Genomic DNA, 9,114 nt, shown 5'->3' on the forward strand with positions numbered 1-9,114 from the left:
AGCCGTATCCACATGCTTTTTATAGGCAGCTTTTCAAAATGAGAAAGATTAGGACACGCTCCATCATCCCTTGTGCCAGGCACTGCAGGTCAGGCAGAGGTGGGGATCAGGCCCCAGGGTCGCTGGGATGTGCTCCAAAACAGCAGTGTAACAGCAGCGGCTTTCGGGCTCTTCCCTAGTTAGAAGGGACTATATCAGATCTTGGACGGCTGGCCAATGAACATGGACAACTTAGATCAGCAACTTATTTCAGTGGAAGGGAGAAAGAGAGTGGAGAATCATCCCTTTCCTATAGCTAGCAGTCAGACAAACACAAAGTCTGACATTGCACAAAGCTGGAAAATATTGTAAAAAGCAGAGGAGTATAAAAAGGTCTTGCAGAGACCTGTGAGAAGAGATACGACTCTAGGGTGGTGGTCATTAAACTTTGGTCCACAGGTCCTAGGAATCCCTCAAAGGACTGATTAGTCCTAGGTAATGCATAAAGGGGACTAAGGACAGGAATTTTTTTGCTGTCAGTCTTCTATTTCCCATCATATTCCTCACCTCCATTGGGAGATGGCTGGAGATCAGCAAATCTCAGAAGCTAAAGATCACTGGCAAATGTTCAGGAGCTGTCAGGGCATAGATTTCTCTCTTTTTTTTTTTTTTTCTTATGGCCTTGCTCATCCTACAAGCAGTCAAGAAAAGTCTACTTGAAAAGGCAACAAGATAGAAGAGAAAAAAAGAGGCATCTGGCTTGGACTCTGGCTGATGAGTATGTGTGCCCAGCACGACCAGGACTGATGGTCCTTGTCGTATGTACCCTTATCCCCCTAAGCAGTGGCTGCTTTCCCTGTTTGCAGAAATGTTTCATCCATTCGGATGTGAACTCTTGGTTTGTTAAGTATTTGTGCCAAGCCCTCATAGCCGCAGAGCCCTCAAAGGAGGAACGGGGCCTCGGATGCCACTCCAAGCCTTGTCATAGAATAAAGGAGGTTGAGTTTAAACAGCTGGGCTAAACCAAAATCCAGTGCCTGTGTATAACATATACAAAGGTTACTTTCTACTCCCTCAGTAACGCCGCATCTGCAGCAACACATGACCAAACTCCATTAATTCCCCTGTAGTGCAGCTCCTAATTTACAAGTCAGGAGCCTCGTTCTCACTTGCCCGGACTGTGCTGTCATTTGTCCTGTTTTCTTATGGAAATCACTAGACAAATTGCCCAGCCGTCCCTGTTATTAATTTTTCCCACTGTATCAATCTCCTTCCTCCCTGTTGCTTAGCCATGGGCCCCAGTTAGTGCTTCATTCAAGCTGAGAGGAGTAGCTTGTACACATTTAGGCATATATGTGTACAAGTATAAACATTTTCTTTGGCAAGTAACAATTATAAAATACTTATGGAGAGTCTAAAACATCACTACTGATGATATCATTCAGGTTACTTGGTGGTAAAGGAGACTGGTTGTGTTTTGAGTTAGGAACAGCTGACTCGGAAGCCAGCCTGAATGGAGTCAAGTTCAATAGCTCCTGCAGAAGAGAGCAACTGAACATCAGGTGACAGTAAAAGAGACCTAGATAAATCCTTTGAGGACACTTTTTGTGAGGTAAGAGGTTTTTGTTTGTTTTCTTAAGACACTGGATGAGATTTATTGGTATAAGAGTCAATGGCTTATTTAAAATAAAAATCAAATCATCACTGGGAAGTTTGTTATTTGGATGGTCATTTAATATTTATGAACAAGAATTGCCTGTAAATTAAGAGCTTAATCATCCAAGAAACACCAGTAAGTAGCAATTTTCTCCCCATACAAATACAAGGAGATTCCTGAGCTATTACCCCAGAGTTGGCTTTAGCCCATCTTGTTAGAATACTTGCAAACCTCCTCATAAAGCAATAAATTACAAATTAATTACAAAACACCCCAAAAGAATAGAGATACAAACCCAGAGGAAATGTCTAGACGGAAAATGGTAGGATTGGCTTCCTTCCAGAATGCTAACAGATCCCAGGATTCAGGGTCATACCACAGCAGCCCGCTCTCAGACAAACCTCAAAAATCCTCAAAGGCACACGAAAATCTGCAGAAATGTTGCTGTGAAATTCAGTAAAATATGCAGTAGGCAAACCTTAGTATACCTCTGTGTGGACAGCAAGAGCTGGGAATTGAGCAACAAACACTGCACGAGCATTATGTAAAGAGGAATGTATATACATGCATTGACATATTTTTTCCCATAATTTTATTCAGAATTATAGATTTATGAATATAAGGTTATGGATATTTTTCAAGACCTCCTATATGACTGTTTTATCTCCTCCCAGGCCTCTTCACATCATTTGTCTGATCTAAAAGCAAGGAGCATACTCATAGCAATGTGTGGGACCAGCCCCCTGATTTATAGCTTCTCAGTTGAGGGTAGTTGTTCATATAGCTCCTTTTCCTGTGGGTCTTGGATCAAGCCCCCTTGATCCCAGAGAGGCAATCCAGGCCATTAACCAGTGCCTGACTGGAGATCAGAAACTGTGTTTGGGATCTGCAAGTGAGTCAAAGGCCAGAGTCAAATCAGGCAGGTTGGGATGCCAGGAGTCTCCTAGTAGATCCAGGAGATAGAGTCAAGTGACAGCCACCAACTGTTGGCCAGGGAGGTCTGAGCTCTGGTTTGCTGAATTTATCCTGTTCTTGGAGCACGGTTTGGGTTGCATTGACTTGGTGGCTCAACAGGCTGCTTGTTAACACACACAAGCTCATACATCAGGTAAACAAGTAACAAGGTAGTACTGAGTGCCTTGAAGTTGACTCACAACCACTTGGTGTTTTGTTCAGGTCCTCTGACTGTCCAAGGGGATGATGTTCAGGTGCTCATGATTGGGATAGTTGAAATAAGTAATTACCGCAATTACACTTAAGCCTATGTGTGGCAGTACTAACAAGCCATATAACATCTACTGTAACAAAGAAAGCCACTGAAGACAAAGGCCAACTACAGTTATGAGCTCACAGAGCTGCTCCTTGAGCTGGCATAGTCAATTCCCATACTTTGAATATTCAGCTAAATTTTCTTGTTCACAGCCCCACCTGACAGTCAGTCATTATGCTGATGTTTTCTCTTTCTAAACTGTGGATTAGCAGAGTCTTGCAGCCACAGGTGAGGTGAAGTTCACTGATCTTTTGTACCACTCAACAGGACCAGGCACAGGAGCGTCCAGCTCCACTTCTTAGAGTGAAAATCTGCATTCTGCGAAAGAAAGGATTAAAATGTCATCAAAGGTGAAAGAACAAATTTTCAGGGTGAAAACTCCAATTTCAATGAAATTATAGCAGTAGCCCTAGATAAATGTGAGGATGGGTTGGCAGTAAGTTTGGAGGCAGTCCATTTACTGATTAAATTTGATTTTATACATATAGCCATGCTAAACCCCAATTATCGTTACTCAAGAAAAGCACCTGGATTAATCAGACCTGCCACATCCATCTTTTTCTAATGCCTATTCCACATTTATCTGAGTGGCTGTGACTCCGACAGAGGAAAATTTCACCAACTGATTTAAAGCACTGATTAGTTTTACAGCTCTTATATTTCTAAGCTGCAGGTAGGAAGAGTCAAAATCAGACCTCCCCACTTTCTTCCTTTCCCTCCCAAACAGGGCTGGAAGAGTGAGCAAAATGGCACCTGAGGAATATGCCTTTCAGCAGGGCTCCTGGGAACACAGGGCCAGGACTGGTGGCATGACCAAGGGACAGGTCAGTGCTGGGGTTTCTTCTCTGTTCCGTAAGTAATGTCACAAAAGGTGAGATGCCTTAATATTGCCATTTTTAATGTGGGTGACAAAGTCTAATTGCAGGGGAGTACGATGGGATCCAGTGGGGAGATGAGGGCAGGAGTTTGTCTTGAGACATAGGAGTATGCAAAACACCCAGTGCAACAAGTGACAGACAAGGGACTGAGCGTTGCAGACAGACACACATGGCATCAGAGCTGTTTTGGTCAGGGAGTGTCCCTCCACAGGGAAGATATTGTGCAGGAGGAAAACATATAGTGAGGGGAGAAGGTTTTGGGAAAAGGGTTGTGTCTGAGCTGGCCGTCTCTGTGCTATGGACAGGGGTGGAGCAGCTGGAGACCGGCTTATTTTACTGATCTGGACTTTATTAGTGCTCCCATCCCCTCCATATCAGTAGGTCTGGCATGTCATCCTGCTCACAGCCAGTGATAACCTTGTGTCAGGGGAAGAGAGGATGCTTTTTAATAATGTATCTCGGAGCAAGGCTGTTCTGGCTCTTACCCCAGCAATAGCCAGGCTGTCTGAGCGAGGCGAGCTGATGAAACACCCAGCCAAGCTCTTTAATTGTTTCTGGCCACTGATTGTATATAACAGCCTGTGGATTCTCAGGCGATTCCCTGCTGGCTGAAATGCCTGGAAGGACAGACATTGCCACTACTCAGGTGTCTCTTTTGAGCCAAAGGAAATCTCTCCTTTATAGTTTTCTTCAACAAGTGAGATGACATCAGCTCTGTGGGTGGACAAGCGTATTGAAAACCTGTCAAAATTCATAGTATTTTCAGAGATGCAGAGATGTTCAAGCTAGAAATGCTGTTATAATCAGCTAGTCTCAACTCCTTCCTATCACAAAGGTTGGAGAACCTCACATGGGGACTTCTACCATTTCCAAAGCTAGAAAAATTGAGTCTAAAGGCAGAGTTCAAATGTTCTGCAAGAAGGGAATTAGTATTGGAACAGACAGACAAGAGACAGAGTAGATTCTCCGTTGCTTATGATTTTTTTCTTACAACCTGATGACTTTCCTTAGGACAAACTGGTACTAATCAGAATTATTTTACTGATCTAAGCTGTGCCAACTTGTATCCTCTGGTCCATAATACACAGCGAATGTGAATGTTTTGTTCTAACTTCAGCATCCACAAATCTTTCAAACCTGAGATGTCTGGGAAATGGGGTTTGTGAGCTGCATTTTGTGATGTGTGACAAATCTCCTCACCAGGAACCTAGCAACATACTGGGGAAAGTCTGGATGCTTGTGTATACTTGTTTGGCTGCAGATTAAATATTAGCCATGAAACAACATGCATGAATGGGATTTGCAATAACCAGTCTGCAATATGAAGAATGATTCAGAGGAGGCCAAAAATTGGTTTCTTCTTCCTTTTTGATCTCTGCTTCACTGTACCTTCCTCCTGTGAGTGAAGAACGAGACTTTGAGCTTGCTTTGTTAAACAATTTCAACTTTCTTTTCTTTGTATGCAGAATGATTATAGTCCTCCTGCCCTCTCTTGTTTCCCAGAACACTTTCTTCCCTCAGTTCCAACAGATACCAGTTTCCAACATTTGGTCTCAATGCTCCAAAGCCTCCCCTAAATTTAACAGTCATGCTGTAAAATTTTGGAAGTTAATAACATATTTTTATGGAGAGGAAAGGCACTTGAAGAAAAGCATGGGAAATTATGCACAGATCAGAATTTCTGAGAGTTTTTGCAAGTTCATGAAGCCTTATAAATACAAAATGGGCTTCTCAGAGGGACAGAATGAACACTTCCTGAAGCCAGGAAAATCACCATGTAAATAGTCAGAGCACAGTGCAATGCTTTCTGCATACTTCCTGGCAATGCAAATGCTAACGGCGCTCTTCTCTGAGGTCCTATCTTTATAAGCAACCACCAGCACAGCTTGTATCTTTGCTGGATTTCCCAACCCCTTTTTGAAGAGCTGCCTGACTTCTATTCCACACACAATTTTTGCAGTTCCCTGAGTGTCAAATCTGGGATAGGATTTCCACCTCTCCGTTCCTGCACCACTGCCAACTCCGCAGGGTTTCTTATCTTTCCCCAAGCCAACCTTGCTCACTCCATGACTTTTCCCCTTGCAGTCTGAACTGGCTTCCCAGTGCAACCTCAGTCTGTTATTTCCTAGAGGGCAGACAACTCAGGAAAGCAAATAATTTTAGGACTTATTCTTCCCCACCCCCCTCCTTTGCTTCAGTCTGGCATCAAAACCTCTTTTCAAAGCATCCCTCCTGCTGTTGGCAAATATTCAGAATAATTTGGCTTTTCCCCTCTACTCTGGAAAGTTTTTTCTTTTCTCTCTGTCACTTAGACATAAGTAAAGATCTAACATGACTGCTGAACAGCTCTGCAAAGGGATTGGAGATGATATAGCCAATAAGACTGAGGACTTGTGGTGGTGGTGGGTTTGGCCAGAAGTTTGGTGTGATGTGCCATTATGCCATGTGTATATCCACATGTGACATTGTGGAAGAATAACGCATTGGCTGTGACAAAAGTACATGGTTAAGAAATGAGAGAATCTTGACTTATCAAGGACACAGGTAGTAGAAAGTCCACAGGTAGTAGAAAGTAGAAATGAGCTAATGGAAATATGATGCAAAATATCCAGGGCCAGAGCAGGAGATGAGGGTCTTTGGATCCTCCTGGTGAACAGCCTGTGAATGCTAATGCTGCTAATTAGTTAAGGGAGATGTTGTTATAAATAGAAGAGCTGACTGAATCTTTTCATGGCAGACAAGCTGTACAATGAGTTTAGTCATTTCCTGTTTAAGAGCATGGTGATATTTATGAAGCTATTTTTAATTGTCCATTACAGATAATTACTTTGTTTTTTTTCAAAAAAAAAAAAGGTGGGGGGGACAGCATTATGTAAGAATCGAACAATATGTTTATCAGAAATTAACATCAACCAAAACACCCCTTTCAAGTTGGCTACGAGGGAAGATTGCCCAGGTAGCAGACACGTACTTTTAACCGATGCAACAGTAATTTTCTGGCTGACATGAATTTTGAGCACCCACATTTCTCCTCTTACCATGTTTTTTTTACTGTAAGATAACTTCCTTTTCTTCTGTCCATGGGAGAGGGGACAGCAGGACTTTGCCTTAGACAGGGGAAAGAGATTCTCTGCAAAGCCCAGATTTTGTTTGAATTGCTGTTCCCACAGAAGAGTGACCCATGATACATGAAATAAATTCCCGTGTCAGAAAATCCCCCGATCTTTAACATGTTGGGAGCTACAGCAGGCTAACAGCTGGTGCTTCGTTACTTGTGTCCAAATGTTGCTGCCCACATGCTTGACAGTGAATTAGCTGCTAATAATGGATAGCCAGACTCTTCTGGAGTGAAACATTTACAAGAACCGACATGCTGCCAAGTTTAAAGCCTGGGAACACAAGGCAATTTTAAACCTGTCATTTCCTCACAGAAAGGGGATTATTATTTTGTTATCAGTATAGATACTATGTTGTGTAGCTTTCCTGCCCTTGAATTATCTAGGTCATAGGGGACGGCCATGGGTTTTACTGAAAAATACATCTTTGGGGTCCTTGTGTTTATAGAACGTATATATGCCTATATAAACCTCTAGCATGGAATTCACTGGTTATGTGCGTACCCAGTGCAGTGGCACAGACCACATACATATAAACGTCAGTACTTACAAACTCGCCAATTGCCTTAGACAGCCTCCGTAACAAAGATTTATTGTTAGCTCAGCTCCCACTGTTTTCAGCATTCAAGGTGTTTCCCATGATAGGTATAAGGAATTAGTGCAGCATCTGAGACGCTGATTGAAGGTAAAGTTCTCAAATACCTTTGCTGTATTCTTTGTGCCATAAGCCTTTGGCTTGTAGAGTTGAACTTCACTGCTTAATCCAGTGAAAGGTGTCCTGAGAGCCATCTCTTGATCACAGCATTTCTATAGTTGTGCTTATTTCTGTTCGTCAATACCTAAAGGATCTGGTAGATAATAAAGCTGCCGGTTCACACAGAATGTGGATTGGGCTGTTGCATAAAGAAAGAAGCACTTGAACCCACTTTTGCTGTGGGTAAGGCATCTCATGCTCACTGTTGGGTTTTGCAAGGCATTTCTGTGTTTCGTGGCGCTCAAGAGCGTACGCACTGGAGCTTCAAGTAATGCATTCACATACCTGTACTGCAGAAAAGTGAGAGATGTAGCTGGGTTGGACCTAGTTTTTGAAAACACGTGGAGTCTTAAATCAGAAAAGGTGTCTCAGCCATGCTCTGGCTTTTCAGAAAAGCCGTGCTTCTGCTGATTAGTGTCCTTTTCACTCTTTAAAGAGGAAGAATCACAGTGGACAAATTCATAGTAAGTTACTGGTTTGTAGAAGAAACCTTCTGCAATCGTAAACCTTGTTTCATTTTCAATACGACATAGAAGCATACAGTGATAATAAAATGCACTAATATTTTGTTTCTATCTGGTAATTAACAATATAAATATTCTCAGGGTGCTGTCCAGTCTTTTCTTCTGCACATTTATTCCCTCTACTTCAGAGTCTTTAGGTACCACTTGCCTGAAAAACCACGTTATTCAGCACATGCATATTTCTCGAGGAACAGTTTTAACTTGAATACAAGTTTCTTTCTCGTAACTCCTCAAAAAGCTGAGAATGTATTCAGAGTATCCAAGGATAATATCCTGTAGTTTTCCAACAGAGATTGTTATCATGATCTACAGAAAACAGCATCCAGCCTTACATGAGATCTCACAGTGATTCCATCATCTTGTGCAGCAGAATAAATATGTATGTATGATGTATCTACACATCTATAGTATATGCCTATACATATACGCCTTTGGCACTTCACTTAGATAAGATATGTCAGTTAAAATAATGTGTTTGAATATTTAGACTATAAACAAAACATTGGGAGGTTATGAACTTTGAATAAATTCTTATGGTTAATATGCATATGCATTTACCTTTGCAGGGCAGTACCTGCTTAATAAAATGGTGTTGCACTGCAGAATTGTCTTTGATTTACAGCAGCGACAATGTGTTGATTGACTCAAAGGAATTGAGACAGCAGGTCTGGCTCTGTCATGAGCTTTAATGTATTTCTTTTAACTGTTTCTTTCTGAGTGCAAAGCAGCTGCATCAGTTGGTAGGCACTGGCATGTTTTAGAAGGGTGCATTTCCCTCACAAAAGCAGGTGTAAGTCATGGGAAATTTAAATTTCTCACTGCATGAAAATCGGAGGGTGAAGAGAGGCTGTTTGAAGGGCTCCTTGTTTGAGAATTTCTTTCAGGATGCATTTCATCAGTAGATCTGTAGAATTCACTGCTTCTTATTCTAAGCCA

The sequence above is a fragment of the Numenius arquata genome, chromosome 9 (genome assembly GCF_964106895.1).
Source record: "Numenius arquata chromosome 9, bNumArq3.hap1.1, whole genome shotgun sequence".
Classification (NCBI taxonomy): domain Eukaryota; kingdom Metazoa; phylum Chordata; class Aves; order Charadriiformes; family Scolopacidae; genus Numenius; species Numenius arquata.